The sequence below is a fragment of the Saccostrea cucullata genome, unplaced genomic scaffold, assembly GCF_032062105.1.
Source record: "Saccostrea cucullata isolate Sc308-1 unplaced genomic scaffold, CSIRO_AGI_Scuc_v1 ctg3768, whole genome shotgun sequence".
Taxonomy (NCBI): Eukaryota; Metazoa; Mollusca; class Bivalvia; order Ostreida; family Ostreidae; genus Saccostrea; species Saccostrea cuccullata.
The window spans coordinates 47,501-66,604 of record NW_026925823.1 but is presented as its reverse complement, the minus strand read 5'-3'; the positions used below and the strand labels follow the sequence as shown (position 1 = coordinate 66,604).

Sequence of the window (19,104 nt, the reverse complement as noted above, 5' to 3'; positions counted from 1 at the left end):
GTTGAAGAGTTCCACTAAAGGAAGGATCTGTGTGCAATAGTTTTAAAGTCTATATATGGATTTGTACACCTCTTCTAAAACAATTTTTGATGAATTAAAATCTGGAATTTGTGTTTTATAATTTTTGTACATTTTTTTTTGAATTATGCAAAAATTTTCAAAATTCAATATCTTTTCAAAACCTCTGGTAAGGCATGCTGATTTTTTGTCTATGAACATGTAATTATATTATAAGTTTAAATTTGGAATATCTTTGAAATCCATCAGTAGGTATAAAGGTATGTTGCATATGTCCTTAACCAAGATCTAAAGCTGGAGAAGATATTCACCTGATTGCCACAGTCTTCTATGCCCAGTGAAGTTAACATGGCCAGACAGAATTTGAGGGCGGCAAAGAGAAGCTGACAATCGATAGCGGGCCATGGGGCTGGGCAGGAAGTCCTCCTCTGTATCTACACCGGCTTTATCTCTGTAAAAATCATAACAAGGTCAACAATCAACATGACTGCAATTTTGCTCAGGCAATGCTTACATAACTTTTAATCCTCATTCAGTATATATATAAACTTCCAAACTGTATATCCTAAAACTGCTATTAATAATTTTGTACATTTTCATAGTACTTTGACATGTTTGATTTCCGTAGACATTCAGCAGGTCAAGGAAACTACCTTATATGGATATTGTTGCGATTATATTGTTGTCATTGCGCACAGAGGTGCTCACAGCAAACAATGGTCCAATCCAGTGAATGAGCCGAAAAGCATTATGGTCTACTACATGTTTATTTTTACTACAAACACGTGGGTCAGGGAAATTTAGGACGCGATTTCAAACGACTGCAGGAAAGTCAGCTAATAATTTTTTTGAAATGTGTTATGAAAAATACGAAGATTAGGTACTAATACGTAATATCGCGAATACCAATGAGTTCCTCTCAGTTATCTAACTTACTACCGCTCTTTTGCGGGGGAGTCGAGAAAGTTCTAAATTTCTGGGGCACATGACATTGTTTACAGTAGGTGACAATCGAATAATTTGACATTTAATGCCGAAAGCACAATGTTTTGCCAGATATAGAACTCCAAATAGTAGATTGTCAAATAAGGAAAGTTTAGAATATTTTATCTGCTTTAAAATGTGACGATTTTCAATGAAAATTTAACGAGAAGAGTCCGCTTAGTTAAAAAAATAGTTAAAAATGTAACAATTTAGGATTGGCTCCTCTCAAAAATTTATTAGGCTAGTTCAGCAATTTTTTTAGAAAGGTGTTCCACTAGGATTTTTTACTTATCTGTCCTTATAAATTCTACAATGATCGATCTTGCATTGAATTCAATAGAACATTTGCCCCCACCAAACAGACGTTTCCTACCTCTATCGCGAAAGAGTTAAGCTAAGTTAAGTAATCGCGATATCAAGTATTAAGATTCCCCATGCTCACATTAACAAACGAAGTAAGTTTTCCTTGTTAAATAGTACTTTGAAATACCGCTCAGAAAGTCATCACAAGTAAATAAGACTCAAGTTCTTTAACTCGATATTCGTTAATTTGACATGTTACTGTTTAAATTTACTGGGTATTTAGTTGTTGCTCAGTTTTTTGTTACTAGAAATTAAAAGTTGCATTGTATAAATCAAAAAAAAATTCTTAAGTTGTTCTTTTTATTATTATTTACCTGTTATATAAACCCTCATGCACATTGATCATAGAACGTGAGTAGCATATATTTCAAAGTTGTATACGTTGGAAACATTGACAATACATGAGCACACCTCAGAGTTGATTGTTTTTGGACCAAGGAATAGTCACGTGAAATTGACTTTTCACTGAAATCACAGCACGGGGAAAGCTGTCAACAAACGGACTTGTACAATGGAGTGGAGAAAACCCTAATTTTTATCATTGTAAATCATTTGTATATAAATGTGAGCATGAAATTAGTAGATAATGATGTTCATATTGTATTAAGTGTGTAAAATGCTTGGAAAAATGCATCACGTTTTTCCGAGAGCGATTTTAAAAATTGGGCCTTTTAGAAACACGTCATGTGTAGTATTTTTGTAGTAGACCATAATGCAACTCATTGAGCTGATTGGTCGATTTGTCAGTCACGTTGGTACCTCACTTAACATGTAAATTTATTCCGACGTCACAGAAAATAGTTTCCTCGACCTGTTCAGAAGACCCTATAGCTGACACACCCACCTGTCAAAGTCAGGTCGAAGGTCAAAGATGACACATCCAGCCAGTCTCTGCATGACTCCACACTGTAACAAGGTGTGGGCCTCCACAGCAGATTCTGCCACCCACGTCAACAAACTCTGTAACACAGTCATTGTATTTATCTATTTACATGTAAACTCTGTGACACACAGTGACTTTGTATTTATATGTCAGAGCCCTTAAATTTAATATCAACATGATCAATATATCAATGGACTATTGCTAAATCATAATTTTTGAATGTGTTACAGATAAATGTGTTGTTAGATGCATGATGACAAATGTTAATTAGGGCAGAATAAGGTAATAATGGAAGACCTACAAGTTTAGACAGGCAGATGTACAGCACTCTGAGTTGGGGGTGGGGGACACAAGGGTCTGTAGCGGCTGGTCGTCATGGAGAAGGCTGTCCACCAGGTGTTGGAGGTAACCTTTAGAGGACAGAAAGGTCATCCACTGCTGGAACTTGTCCATAGACAGAATGGTGTCTAGTACTGAAAGAGCCAGCATCTACAACAGACAATATTCATATAGGTCATGCACTGCTGGAACCTGTTCAAAATGAAACCAGTGGAACTAAACATACACAAGGATATGAAGATTCACTCCTTACCCGTCCTACATCGTGTCCATCAAATGCATCACGACACACCATGTCCATAAAGTTGTCGTCGTACGACAGAATGGTAGCCACATTTTTCTGCCTCAGCGCTCATACTCAGAGTGGGCGTCGGCCAAAATCCTCTTTCCAACCCCATCACCTCCTGCCTCTGTCAGAAATAGGAAACATCGTTATCAGCCTTTGTCATAGTGGTTTTTAGTAAATAAATAATTAATAAAGAATATTTATTTATCTCAAATTGTTTATAGTTTTCATTATCATCATTGCACTTTTCACTTTGCATGTTACTAATTCTGACTGGCTGACCTTTTCAACCTTTGACATTACGTGTTACGTAGTTTTATTGGCCAAAGGTTTTGGCGGTAAGTTTTCTATTGTTCAATGTGATGTGCTGGGGCACTTCCTTCTCGCAGGGACAGCCAACGATACCGGCTGTGAGACGAGTCTGTCTCGACCCTTACATAATTATTCAACATTATACATTATTTTGTGTTTTACAAGATTTCAATTCGAGTATTAGTAAATACAGACCACATTCAGTTCAGTATACATGTAATATTTGAACAACTTGTTACCAGCTTCTTGTAGCAGTCAGCCTAATTCCATAAATTGGTAAGCTATAGGAATTATTACTTGTTTTTTACATTTTTGATAAACTTTGATAAATTATTCAAACTTAAAATTTCTATCTAAACAGGATTTTGGTAATTCTGTAAATTGTAAGAGTTATTTCCCTTTTTACACATTCATGAATTTGGAACATTTATAATCTGTTAAATCTATTTTTATTTAAATCTGTGTCGATGTATGAGGACTGCATTAAACTGAATATATTGTTTGATGTCATTTACTTATTGTATTTTATTTCTTTCAGGGCCGATATTTTCACTTTATTGATGTTTATATGTGGAACAAGATCCTGGCAATAAAGAATCCATACCCCAATACACTGTGTTCATCATTCATCAATATGACACGGTCACAATAGTAGTTTATGTTTTTATTTCATATAATATCTCACTTGAAGAGCATGACTGTATTCTATAAATTACATACAATTTTACGTTGATCCATGTATGCCGCAAAGTAAGAGCAAAATCTGTGGAGTTTTGTTGTAATTCAGGCTTTGACATCTTACTTTGAATTAGGCTATATTCTTAAACAAGACACGTGACATCTACTTAGACATACCTGTACCTATGTGAGTCAGTGAATTGGGTTTCTGATGGCAGGGCCCCATATAGATTGGCTCTTACCCTCTGCTGGCCACCACCTTAACAGAATTAGATATTGATTAAAATTTCTTAGTTTTGTACAAAGTTGTTTGAAATTATAGTTTTATAAACACGCACTTGAAAAATTTCTTTTCAGCAAAAAAGTGTGTACATATACACTTCAGATATTTCAATGTGTTCTTACTTGAAAGCAGAATGTGATCTATTACTCATCTAAGCACCAGTTGAAGGGAGGAAGCAAATTGGGTTCGTGACCCTGACACTTGACCCCATTTGACCTTGACCTGCTGTGGAGTCCAGCATGGTGAGGAAGTGTGAGGCTTCGTCGTCGGTGACAGAATCCTGACAGAAACACTGACGTAGATTTGTCATCAGAGTCAGGATAATCCCAGCCACAGGGGCAGTTAACTCTGTCAAGGCATCATCTTCTGTCACCTAAAAATAATGGATAAATTGACATTAAATGTAGTATCAAGGATGCAATACTCCATTTTTTTCTCTGTAAAATCAAAATTTCCCTTCCCTTTTCCCCAAATGAAAGCAATTTCAACATGAATATTGTGATAGGACGAAAATGTGTCGGTACCATTTTTCCATACATCTTTTTGCAAGATTTACACTTTAACCTTAAGTATACAGATGAAATTTGGCCAATACCTGGCATTAGTTAGATGCTCATGTTCTTGTACATTAATACCACATACTTCAGGGTTGGATGGTAAACAAGACACACAGATGTTGTTCTACCTTTCTCTGTAGTTCCTGTAGCAGCTCAAACAGTACGGTCTGTCTGTCCTCAGCGGTAAGTAGGTCCTCGGGACACGCGGTCAACAGAACCTCGGTCACCTGACGCCACGCCTCCAGAGCCTGCTGTTTGGTGGACAGTTCCTGTCGGATTCTGTTACGTAGCACCACATGATGCAGAATATTCTCCACTTCCTGAAAAATCTATTAAACTTTTATGTTTTGCTGAAATGTTGACATCCTTGGGGGCAGGTCAAAGAAATTAAGACACCATGAAAGAGACAGTCATCGTGGAGAAGAGTGAAATCAATGGTATAAGATTGGGCTGGGAAGAGAGACTGTGTAGCTAGCTTAACATCACCTGACACAAAGAGGATTAAGTAAGGAACTAAAGGAAGGAAGTTAAATGCTTAATAATTGGGATATCGATCTCACCTCTAAAACTCGCGGCCTCTGAGTCACCATGATATTGCCCTGGTGGTTGTTCAGTTCGTTCATCAGTAGGCAGTGAAGTCGTTTGACATCACAATACAAAATGTCCTGTTCAGTCCGAGTCTCTACACTTTTGATGGCTTGTTCAATCATCTACAATTCAAAAAACTCCAACTTCATTGTAGGAGGATAGCGCTGCGAAAAGTCAACTTCGTCCAAAAGTCCTAGCAACTTCCTGCACACTTGGTGGCCTGAAAAAGGAAAATGAAGTGAGAAACAGTCTACATGAGCAAAAGAAGAGCAGTGGGATTAATTTTTATGTTCTTTGCTTACTTCTGAATGGCCTGGCTGTTTGAGACAGATAAGGTGTCTGTAGACTCTGCTCTGTAAATCTGTCATATATATGTCAGGTCAGCTACATCTCCTAATGCTGGCTGTAACACTGTGAGAATCATTTCTATAACTTTCTTTAGCAAATCAGACCGTTTTGATTTTTTGTAAGACTGTTATTAAACTTGAATTTACCATTTTAACCCCCTGAATACACATGGATCAAGACATTCATTAACCTTAGCTTGTGTGACCTTTGAACTTGACCTTACCTGCTTGACCTTCTGACCCGTCATCCAACAGGGCCTTCATTAACCTCAGCTTGTGTGACCTTTGAACTTGACCTTACCTGTTTGACCTGACCCATCATCCAGCAGGGCCTTCATTAACCTCAGCGTGTGTGACCTTTGACGGTTCAGTGCAGTCAGTCGCAGTTCAATGGCAATAAGCTTCAGCAACAAGGACTGGGAAATCATTACAGGGCGTTCTAAAAATAGTAACAAAATTTATAACATACATGTTTGGGCCAACTTCAAATGCACATGAAAATTTGATTGTAATACTGCAAATAAATCACTGAGACAAATCTTAAATGAATAAAATAATCTAGATTTTTAAAAACATTTTCTTCACAAAATGTGACCGCGACTGGGAAAAAGGGTCCAGATGAGTAAAAAATCGAAATTAATTTTATTGTCTTTTTAAAATCAGGATACTTTGAATAACACAAATTCAAAATTTCATGCAAATATCATTGAAAATAAAGAAGATACAGGCCCAGGAATGCAGGCATCTTCAAGTCATATCATCACGTCAGTGACGTTACCATAACGTCGTAATTAGAAAACATATCTCAACAATATCAGTCTATTGGTATATTAAGAACATTCTCTTCTTTTTCTTTAAACTCTTCTTAAAATTTTGCTTAGATATGATGAAAATAAACTGAATCATTAAATATACTGTCATTCTTACTTATTACATATGACTGTTACTTATTACATATGGCTATTGCCAGTATTGGAACAACTGAATTTGATTCAGAAGTCTGACTTATTATCCTACCAGCATCGATGACCAAAGAGAGAAAGGGAAGAAAACATGCATAATGAACAAAATAATCCAACCATTTATTTTCAATAAAATAAACTCTAGAAACATGATAAATGCACAATAATTATTATCAAGATAAATATGCAAATTGAAATTACATTCCAAAAAAATAACAAAAAAGTTATTATTCCCTGTTATGACAAAATGCACCAGGAATCACATAAATTACAGAATGACAGAGGTTCTTTGACAGCTGTAAGCAAAATCACAAAAATATGAATAGCAGGTAACTATTTTTAAATCAAGCACTCTGAATAATGCAAACATGCATATTATAGATAAAATGTACTGTTATGATATTACAGAATGATGTATGCATCTGTACTTTCTTAACATTATCAACAGTAATAAGTATAAAGATTATAACAATTAAATTTTTGGGGGCAGTGTGAAAATCGCATCTTTTGAAAATTAAAAATCTGTAGTTAATCATATTTGACAGAGTTTTGTAATATTTTTGGTTATACTAAATATATCCAAAGTGCATTTAAAAAGGAAAATGTCACAGAGAAGGTGAAAACATCATATAACAATTTTCTTACTGTTACACATTTTTTTAACTGTTGAGATGTAACACTACTCATAGGACACAGCTTATGTAAACAGTTGGGTAAACGTAACAATTCCAACAAATGTTTTAAAGCAATGAAATTCGATGGACAGAAAAGTACCGGTACATGAATGTAACACATTATGGGAAATACCACAATAGGAACTACCCGTACGAAATTTAAGTCACGTATTTTAAAAAAAATCCAGGCGTATTTTAATCTAAAAATCCTTGTGGAAATCTCTATTGAAATGAATATATAAAACCAGGCGTATAATGTAAAATACAGGCGTACACGAGGCGTAATCCTCCCGTATTTTTGGCCGAAATATGCAAATGAGTACGCCTGGAAATTCAAAATACGTCTGGAAATTTTAAAAATAGAATTACGCCTAGATTTTAAGCATACCCTTAAAAATACGCCTGCAAAATAAATACGCCCGTATAAAAGAATACGCCCGTACAAAAAAATACGCCTGTACAAAAAATACGCCTGCTTTAAATAGATTTGAATTAAATATTAATTATATTACAGCAATGGGAGCTACAACTATAGCATGAATATAAATGTACAATCAACTTTAGTACAAAGATTTTTGACTACATATGCTAAAAAAGATTAGACAAATTAAGCTAAGCATACATCACTTTTATTTTCTTAATATTTTTCAGTGTGATTAAATGTGAATGAGATTCATTAATTAGTAAAGGATTGTCATTAAAATTTAAAAAATCATAATCTTACATTTACTTTTTCAAAGCACAGTTACATGTTAGAATATATTAACGTTTCACAGCATTTTAACATCCAAGGCTGAAACATTCCAATAATCACAGTGAAGCACAGTTTTGAGAATCATTCTGAGTACTCCTGCCATTCTTTTTACTCCTAAATTGGCATAAAAGATGCAAATCTTGAGCAGTTCTGTCATTCACATTTCACATCACATTTCCCAATCACATTTTCATAGATTGAAATATTCACAAAAAGAAGTTTGAATGCTTTATATAAAAACTGGCATTGCAAACGGTCATCTTCTTCCTGATGCAATCTTCCAATGGCTACAGTTCACTGGCATTATTGCAGTTTATGGAAAGCTATGCTGCTGGTCAACTCTTAATATTGCAAGATCTTTTCTCCTCCTCTTATGACCATTTCATCATTCAATCAATTTTCCAACTGTGATAAGGATTTAGATGTAAATCATTTTCTGGAAAAAGAATAATTTATGTAATTCAAAATACTACTGACCCAATTTTCAATCATTAACATCTGGCTCTGCAAATCAAAAGCAAATGCAGCTGTCTTTTATTTTCATAGATAAAAAGTTTCAATGTTAAGCTATGTTTTCAAAATATTTACCTCTTTTACACCATCTGTGCTTCCTGTATGAATTTTAAAGGCGGATTCCGCCTGGAAATTGGGTGGAATTGAGCAGGAATTGGCAAATTCCGGGCGTACTTGAGGCGGAGACGGAATTTTCATAGAGTTACGCCTCAGAAGAAGAGACGTCTTACAGGCGTCATTTGTATTTTCCGGGAGTCAATTGGCAAGTTCAGATTTTCCGGGCGTAAAATGGCAGGAAAATAGAAACAAAAATTACGCCTGGAACTTTCAGGAGAAGTAAAAGCCTCTGATTGGTCAATTTAATTATCAATTAAGGGTCATTTCAGATAGGAGGTTAAGTTTGAATTTTATCATGAAGGAGGGAGTTTAGTGTGAGTGAAACAGGAAATGCAGATATCTCAATGTTAAGGCTTTTACACTTCTTGAGGATGACACAGTGTCTGCTGGTAGGTGTGATCATGAATATCTAGTACCTATTTGAGTAAATTTGATTATGATTATGTACAATGATAGTTATAACTGGTTGACCCTAAAATTACTTTAGATATTTGAGTTTGTCCTTGCACACATTCTGAGAAATATCTGTCTGACAGAGGCTGCAGTGAGAATCTAACTGTAAACTGCTGAGTAAATGAAGAATTGTATTCAGTCAGTAACTAAAATGTTTCAATATAATTATTGAAGTGATAAAATGTACAGGTATTGTAAAAAAGCTTAATTCTAAATACACACTCAATCATGTTTTAGTGTCCCTAATACACAAAATTCATGTTATTTTTCTATACTTGTTAATGATATATGTTAATGACCTGTCATTATGTTTTCTTACAGTTCAAAAAGCTAAGTTTTTAGCTTTAACATTGTAAATCATAATCTGAATGTTTTTCTTTGTTAACATGGTAAATATATAGGTTTTTAGGTCACATAGTATTATATAATAATAAGGACATTCCAGGCGTAATTCTATTCCAGGCGTCATTTTAGTTTCCAGGCGTAATTTTTTTACGGGCGTCATTTATTTTTCCGGGCGTAGCTCATTTGCATTTTTCGCCTCAAATTCCTGCCCATTTACGCTTGGTTTCCGCCTAAGTTACGCCCGGAACCTGTGTATCACCATATATGTAGAGAGACAAATTGACGCCTCTCCAAGTAAGCCTCAATTCCCCCTATATTCCAGGCGGAACATTTCGTACAGGTAATTGTTGTGGCTTTCTCTAATCTCATTGTTCTTGGCATGACCTGCCTGGTGGTTTAAAATTGGCGCAAATACTTGGATGCAGATGCTGTTATTTACAACCCCCTAGTTAGCTAAACTCTTTTATGATTTCTGGAAGTTCTACTCAGTACAATTTGTAATTTTGAAGAAAAATGCTGTTTTGTTTACAGCTAGAACATAAAAATAAAATTCCATCAATGTATAAACAAGGTGTATTCATTATATGAATTAAAAAGATACTAGGGTGGGAAATAGAACTGCTGTACACAAACCGGATATAAATTGATAAGCCGTTCTTAGGTTTACAACATCACAGATAAGTCATTCCTAAACATGCTCAACACATCTGTAAGTAATTAGCACAATCCCAGCAGGTTAGGCTAGGGGAGTGAAAGTTGATGGTAATGTAACAGAGTATCTAAATATACCAAATATAAATCATTTTATAAGAAAAACATTTAATTGTAATAACATGTATGTTTATAGCCTGACTAAACAATTAATCATGAAGTTCAAAGAATATATACTATCTACTTTACAGTTACAGAAATCATTTGTGTTAAGAAAAATAATATCAATTTTTTAAAAAAAAATGGGAATGACAAAATTTTAGGTCCATGGGATAATGTTCTAAAAAAAAAGTTCTAAAAGAAAAAATCAGTTTAATTTATGAAAAATAATTGCTTTGATATTTAATACAACAAACTAAATGCAATATTGTAATGTATACAATCATGCAATACTTTGTTTTTTTTTTGTTTAAGTTATATTATATAATAAAAATGTTTCTTATGCAACTCAATACTTTAAAAAAAAGAGAATGAGTTGACTATTAAGTTTTTTTGGCTAAGTTGAAAAATCCACCCGAATTTTAAAAAATACGCCTTTTGAAATTTTCTAAGTTTTAATTTCCTTGTGCCAAAGAAACTAAGTAGAAAATACGCCCGGATTTAGAATTTACGCCTGGAAAAAAGGAGACGTATTTCTGGCAAAAATACGTGTACGTCTGAAAATGAACCGTATTTTTAAGAATACATCTCTTGTACGCCAGGATTTGCAAAAAATCCAGGCGTAATACGTCTCTGAATTTCGTACGGGTACATGTATACATCTTACTTCTAATCTTTCTTACACACAATAATCCTCCCTTTCATCTAAGGAGAAGACTTTTCCTTTTCCCCAAGTGTGACGTGGAATGATCAGGTGAATAAACTTTCACCTCTTTCTTTGGTACGACTGGTTTTGGACAGGATGTGTCTTTAGAAGAGAGTGATAGACAATGTTCACGGATTTCCTCATACAAGTACCATTGCCTCTTGGGATCAAGACCAGGTGCTGGGATTTCTTGAGGCAGAGGATCATTTAAATAGGGAAGGATATTCTGATCTTTCAGGAGATTAACACACAAAGGAACAGAATTACAGAGTTCCTTACATTCAACAACATAGGAGTCTCAGCACTTACTCGGAAATGATGATAGCCTCGAATGTTTTTCAACGGTTTGAAGAACTGTTCAAGGTATGACTTCCAGTCCCTAAACTGCACAGGTGTTTGTGGATCTGACACGAGCTGAGGAATGTTATGGCCTCTGCGGGATGAATGACGGACTGTGTCTGCTATTTCATTCATGGTTTCTGCTGTAGATGAACGCCATTTTACTTTCCAGACTCCAAAATGCCAGTCAGGATCAAATTTAGTGTGTCCTGCCACCATCATAGAATATTCCACAATAACACAGAGTCCTGATTGAAAAGAAATACACTCCTTAATTTAAATTTAAATGCTAAATTTAGAAAGAGTTCAAATTTCTTGACTATCAAAACTGACATCATACATGTATGTAACACTTTGGGCATTGAACATCATGAACATACTGAATATCAAACAATGCTTTTACAAATTAAATCAAATATTTTTCAATTTTCTTTTGATGTACACTTACCTACAAGAACTCTCCATAGAGCATTCCATAAGACAAAGTTGTTTATGTTTTGCCCACTGCAGTGAATAGCTGCTGTTTTTCTCCATATCCATGGTATTGAAAAAAGTGGTGAACCATACTAATTAGCACCCTTCTCTGTGTTCTCAGCCTCATCAATCAAGTAGAACACTTGTTTTCCTGCCATTTAAGTAAAAACAAAAATTTTGATCAGAACTTAATACGGTAACTCAACCATTGACTTGTTAATTTACCTTATATGTATGCATTATGACAAAAACAGAATGTGTTAATATTTTGCTGCAACTATATTTAATAGAATTCATAAGAACCTAAATTGTTTTATTCAGACTCAGTCCCATACATGTATTATTCTATATTTGAAAGAGTATCCTCCTTTACATGTGATTGTACTATTTCGTCAAATATTAGATTCTCACATAAAGGTAATTACATGTAATAAATTCTTATAAGAATTACATGTACAGTTATTTCTGAATGAATTGAAGAACTAAGCAATATACATCTGACATATCATGATTTATGAATTAACATACCTGAACCCTCGCAACATACACCAAACACATTGCACTTCCGGGGCGTCTTAAAAAATATTGGTCCCACTTGTTGAGCATGATGTGGAAAATGAACTTGTTGAGCATAGTCCCAGGAATAGTGCATTTCCACATCAACTGAGCTGCCTGAGCATGGAGCATTTCCTTGAATAAAATGAATCATTCTTGATCATTTGTAAGCATTGAAAGTTATTCATTGTATTTACTAGTTCATGAACAAAGAAATTCAATTTTACAGAAGAAATCTTTGCAAACACTTTGGTATGTCTGTTTTCCTATTAATAGTACCAAGGAAAAGAGGGGAAAATGCATGGCTGAAATTGAACCCTTGACCCCTGGTCAGGTGTTCTACCCATTGAGCTACCCAGGCTGATAATATAGTCCAAATCCAAGCACATATAATAGTACAAGAATGTTCATTTAATGCTAATGAAGGAAAGTATACCATACTTGTAACTATACACTAAAGGAAAATTTAATTTTGCAATAAAATTTTAACTTACCAGTTTGTTTACATTCCTCTGATAAGGAAATGAACACTTCCTTGCTGGTGGTACACTGGTGTCTGTAGTAGTCTCTTTGCTGTTTAGCTTGGGAAACATGCTGCGTGTAAGTAGAAAGGATTTCTTCCTTTTCCTCATCATTCATATTAGAAACTGTCGACAGTTGATGAGAGAAATTCTGACAAAGCTGACACAGGTCAGTGCATGGCTTCATGATTGTAATGAATGGACACAACTCATGCCAAGTTCTTTGAAATGTCCTTAAGTGTATTCTTCTGAAGTTCATTTCTTCAGCTAGAATCTCATACTTACCATGAATGTCAGCAGTTGTCGTATCCGACGGAAGTAGAAGCACTTTCTCAGATTTATAATTTGGCAGTCAGCCTGGTAGAGGCAGGGCATGGTCACTAGCACACTTATAAATGTTTTGATTCGATCCCTGTCTGTCACTGATAAGCTATTATGCGGAGCCTTACCGCTGTTTCCATGTGTTCTTCTGGGTAAAAACCCTTCTGTATCAAGAGATCTGGCAACTTTATGGAGTTTTTTTCTTTCAACCGCATGTACAAAACAAAATGTTGTACGACACACTCTGCATCCATTGAAGTAGTACTCCTGAAATGGTCTTTCTCGTTCTTTTTCTCTGTGTTTCTTGGACTGTGTGACAGAACCAGATCACCTATTTGTGCAAACATTTCAACCTTAAGTATAGTGTCAAGTTCCTCCCGAGTACACTGTAGACAATGATCACGGAACTCACATGCTGCATCAAAGTCAATTTTCGTGCTACATGGCATTCCATAAAACTCCTTACACCCGCAAGTGTCATTCTGAAATTTGGAACGGATTATGTATTCCTTCGTGTCGGTGTCATTAACTTCATTCGGTATATATACATCCCCATCATAGTTGTCATTGTCACTTTCAGAGTCAGAATCATAATTTACATCACCAAAATCACTCGTATCTGTCTCGCTGTCACTTGACAGATCACAAAACTGTCTGTCGCGCACGTTAGATTTTGGAGCAACAAGTTTAGAGAAATATAATTCATCCACACGCTCTATATCTTCTAAAAATTCATCATCTTGATAAAGAACAATTTCTGATGGTATACTTATCGATGTTGCTGTGGAAGTTTGGCTCATGTTTAGTGCTTGAACTCCCTACATTTCTAATTTACAACTTTACTGTGCATGACTTTCACTTTCAATCTATTTTCAACCTGAAATGTAAACACGCCTGCTGTTATGGACAGAGTTATTGCTCTTTACAACCCGCGGTAATTTCATATTAAAATAAAAAAAACGTAATAAAATATATTACAAAACATTACAATAAACATTTTCATTTTCATAATTAATACTTTAAAATACGAGACAGAGATAAACTTTTTAAGAAGCACGTGTACTGCAATTTTTTTCACGCGTTATTTTTTTTTTCGATTGTGACGCAAACGTTCAGAACTATCGCCGATTTCTCATTGTGACGTGTGCCGCATCTGGACCCTTTTTCGCAGTCGCGGTCACAAATATGAAAATTCTTAATTGAATTTGAACTCACTATAAAACTGCTGAGTGAAAGGTAGATGCTGGAGCTGCCTGTACAGGAAGTCCCTCGTTGTATGTAAATATCGTAAAGTGGGCGTCGACGTCTCCTTGTTGGCAGCCAGGAGGTAGATGAGTTTGTAGGCCAGCTCCGAAGGTCGTGGAGTGTCCCTCAGGCAGGTGGGGCCAGAGTGTGTCCCCACCCCCCTCTCTAACAGGGACAGAACTGCATGTAGACAGGTCTTAGGGGATCCCAGGATACCTGGTTTTAGAAATATAAATTTAATTTGTGAATATGCAGAATTTTGTAACCTTTGTAGATCTAATAGAATCTTTTGCATCTTGAACTAAAAGTTAGACAAAACTTCTTTTTTCAGCTCACCTGGATCCTGTAGCAGAGTCCTGCTAACAGACTTCCTAATGTCAAAGCCCAGCAGCAGGTGTGCCAAGTTTGGTGAAGGTTGGTCTAGAGATCTCAGTTGGACCTGAAGAAGGTACTGTCTGGTGGAGTTACGGACGTGGCCGATCTCACGGGAATCATCTGTAACATTTAGGATCAGGCTAATAGTATATAATGGCATTCTTTGAACTTCTCAGAAATTTAAAACATTATATTTGTGTTAATGTTTACATTAATATCTGAGAGAGAAAAGTGCAATTCTTTTAGCATCAACTACACTGAACCAAACTTCTAAGTGTTCACCTCATATTTTTGAAGTTTTAAAGAACAAATGCAAACAATAAATAATTTCTTTAATTCTTGGTTAATGATGCATATCTAAGTTCGATGTTGCGTAAATTTCATATAAGTATCTCGTCAGAATTTTAAGCAAAGTGTCAAGGAAATGATGTACCCTCAAAATGAAAATTCGCACAAAAAAATCTCGATGGAGTAAGACCCACTACTCGCACTATTACTTCAAGACAATCTTTATTGTTGGATACCATGTACCCCTGAATAGAAGATTGACCCATCTGCTGCCACACCTACATGTACTGCATACTAGATCTTTCCAAACCATTGAAATTGTGAGGAAAAAGGGGGGAGGCTTTGACATTTCTTTTAAAATCCCAAATGTGTTCAATGGGATTCAGATCCGGGAATTTGACAGTGTATCGTCTCACAAGTACCTTTTGGTCAATGACCTTGGGTGTTTAGCACGTAATTGCGCCACTTTAAGGATAATTCAGACTGCTTGAGCTGATATAAGACTGCCACGAGCACCGATTTCTGATCATTTTCGTACGATTGAAATGGTTTGTTTCCATCTTTCTAAGATTTTTTCAGGACACTTGAACACTCTATTTACCTGGTATAACGCGAAATTTTCTCCCAAGATGAATATTAAGGTCACTTCCGGTGTGGTTAAATTTTGTCAAAAACTTTCAAACTGTGATAAATTGGTGATGAAAAAATGAGCACAGCCTATACAAAAATGTTTAAATGGGTTTTTGATATTGTTTGATAATTTTTAAAAGTAATATCAAGTACAGTTAAGCACTAAAATAAAAATGAGTAAAACGTGGTGCAAATATGGTCCAGATATCAATATTTCAACGGCTCTCCCCTCTACATCAATGGTTATTTTGCCAATGCTTTGGGTTTTTTAGTGAAACCAGTTTTTATATTTTGATAATGATCACAAAAAGATGCTTATTACACAAAACACGTGCTGTAAAGTACAGATTTATTGTTTTTAAGCTTCGTCACGGAACATTGGTTTTCATCGGTGATATTGAATTTTCTTTCTACAATTGCTTAGAAGACTCATTTGTTGTAATAGTGTGAAAATATCATACCATTCTATAAAGTAGTTTTTAAATAAATGCATTTATTAAAGTGAACACTTAGAAGTTTTGTTAAGTGTACATGCAGGAATATTTTTGTTTACATCTTTTTCACACTATCACTCCTGAAAACAATTTGATTTGATTTTCACAAAGATACAGCTCTGTTTATGAGATAATGTTATTTCAAATTTGCCCAAGTTAAAAAAAGGGAGGGGAGGGGGGGGGGGGGTTCACTGTAAATACCGTATGTGGAAATTTTAGCGAGACGCAAATTTAGCGATTTGTTCTTAAAAACTGGTATTTTATTTTTAGCGAGATGTAATTTAGCGATTTAAAAATGTTGATTAAAGAACCTATAATAAAATAATACGCAATAAATTTTTAGCGATATGTAATTTTAACGATCTCAGCAGCCTCACTAACAATGCCAAAATTAAATCTTCGCTAAAATTTCTACTTATCCGGTATACAGTATTGTTTAAACAAAATGGGAATTCAAAACTATAAGAGATCAATCCACACTGTTGGGATTCCTAGTAACCATCTTCCTCAGGTTTATAAGGTAAATGCCCCCTTCCTTTACACCTCACTGTTGAAACCATTTTTATCATCTTTCTCTGAACAATACACCCCCAACCTTTTCTGTGAGACCCTAGTTTCTCCACTTCTGTACTGAGTCCCTAGATACTGTCTTCCTCTGGTATATCAGATCATTCTCACCCCCTTTCACTTCTCTATGGGACCCTAGTTACCCTCTTCCTCTGGTAAGTGGATTCTCTCTCTCTCTCTCCACACAATTTCAACATACTGTAGATTCCTTATTTTTCGCGAGTACTTTTTATCGCGAACTGGGTCTTTCACGTCAAATCGCGAGAATCATAATTCGCGAATGGACAGTTGATCAACAGAATTTACATAGATTTCAGCACCATAAAAATAAAAGCGAGTAATAATTTTTCGCGAGTGAGGCTTCTCGCGAAATTACGCAAAAAATTAATTCTTCACGTATAATTAGGAATCTACAGTACCCTCTTCCTCAGGTAAGTAGATTCTCTCTCTCTCTCTCCACACAATTTTAACATACCTTCTTCCTCAGGTAAGTGGATTCTCTCTCTCTCCACACTACTGAGTACATACCCTCTTCCTCTGGTAAGTGGATTGTCTCTCTATCTCTCTCTCTACACAATTTTAACATACCCTCTTCCTCTGGTAAGTGGATTGTCTCTCTCTCTCTCTCTCCTCTCTCTCTCGCTCTCTCTCTCCACACAATTTTAACATACCCTCCTCCTCAGGTAAGTGGATTGTCTTCTCCACCATTTGTTCTGGTTCCTCCACTTCCAGACATTCCAAAAATCCGTGGAGCAGCTCCAGATGAGAGGTCTGGAATAATGAATTTCATACGATACATTTATAATAATATCAAGAATCACATATAATACAATAATGTAAACCAAGAATCCAATGGCATAAGATTTCTATAGAACCCTAATAACAATTTAGTGTACCCATTTATCTAATTCTGGAACTAGACACAGTGTATTATGTAGCATCTTTTTCAGTGCCAACCAGACTGGAAATAATTCTCAGTTCAAGGAGAATTCAGAGCTTTAAAAAATGTTCATCTTGGTGTCTTAATCAAATTATACTTCTACCTGATTTGATGTGAACAGATTCACTACGACCACTAGGACGGGAGCTGAGTGATACACACAATACAGGATCTTCATGGCTGACTGGGCATGCTCAGGAAGAGGAATGCTGAACTGTATAAACCTACAAGATTATAAAACATTTATTTTAACTCTCACCAATTGTGACCATGATCACACAATAGGATGATAAAATTAATGTTTCTTACAACTTTCCATTTTTTATAAGACTTAAATGACTAAAAGCAATAAAACTTTCATATTATTCAAATAAAATAAATGTTTTGCTTGTTATTTTTGTTACTTTCGTTGACCTATTTTGTGACATTAATGAGGTGGTCAGCTTTCTCGCTGCGTGGATTAATACTCAGGAGAAGATGATCCATGTTGGACACCATGGCGGAGGCTCCCGTCTCATGACACGCGTCCAGGAACGTCCCCGACTTCTCAAGACTCGTCTCTATCAGCTGTAAACACAGCAGACTGGCAGACTCCAATGACTCCTGTCCTGTACAGATCAACCAATCAAATTCACTCTCTTAGCATCAGTCAATACAATCCACCAATCAAATTAAGTCTCCTACTCCCCTAACATTGGCCAGTAATATCAACCAATCAAATTACCTCACATAACATTATCTAGTCCATCCAACCAATCAAATTAACTTATTTAACATTAGCCAGTTCAATCAACCAAACAAATTTAAACACTTTACAACACAAATAAAAACACCTGAATTTCTTTAATCACTATTTACCTGGTATAGCCTTGTATGTTTCAAGTTATCGGACACTGTCGTCCAGTATTTTCAACACCTGAAATATGTAACTTCAATTCTTGACAAAACAAAGCACATACATGTATGTCTCCACCTTCCAGCCCAATTTTAAAAAAAATTCTCAATAAAGATATCCATTTAAGCAGGAAAATCTGTGAATCTCACCGTGAACAGGAAGTGGGAGTCCTTCAGTAAATATAGCATCAGGATGTACCCTGGGACTTGTTAGCAGGGACCACGCCCCCCTTCTGTACCTCGATCAACCAGCTCCTCCCCAAAGTCTCCGCCCACCACCTCATACTCCCGCAGGAGCTTACATAGGATCCTAAGACAGTCACTATCCACCTCCCACTGTAAATAAAGCTTTACTTTAAATAAATCAATCCTGCAGCTGTACACAAGGGGTTCTTAAACAGTCACTGGCAACTTAATGATAATTACCTTTGGCAATAAATCACATACAATAACCACATTTTCAATTAATATCAATGCAAATGACAGATA

The 19,104-nt window shown here is 35.6% G+C and overlaps 1 pseudogene; it reads right to left on the bottom strand.

Moving 5' to 3' along the window:
- Positions 1–19,104, bottom strand: part of LOC134269845 (nuclear pore complex protein Nup205-like) — a 35,681-nt pseudogene that overhangs the window by 8,587 nt on the left and 7,990 nt on the right.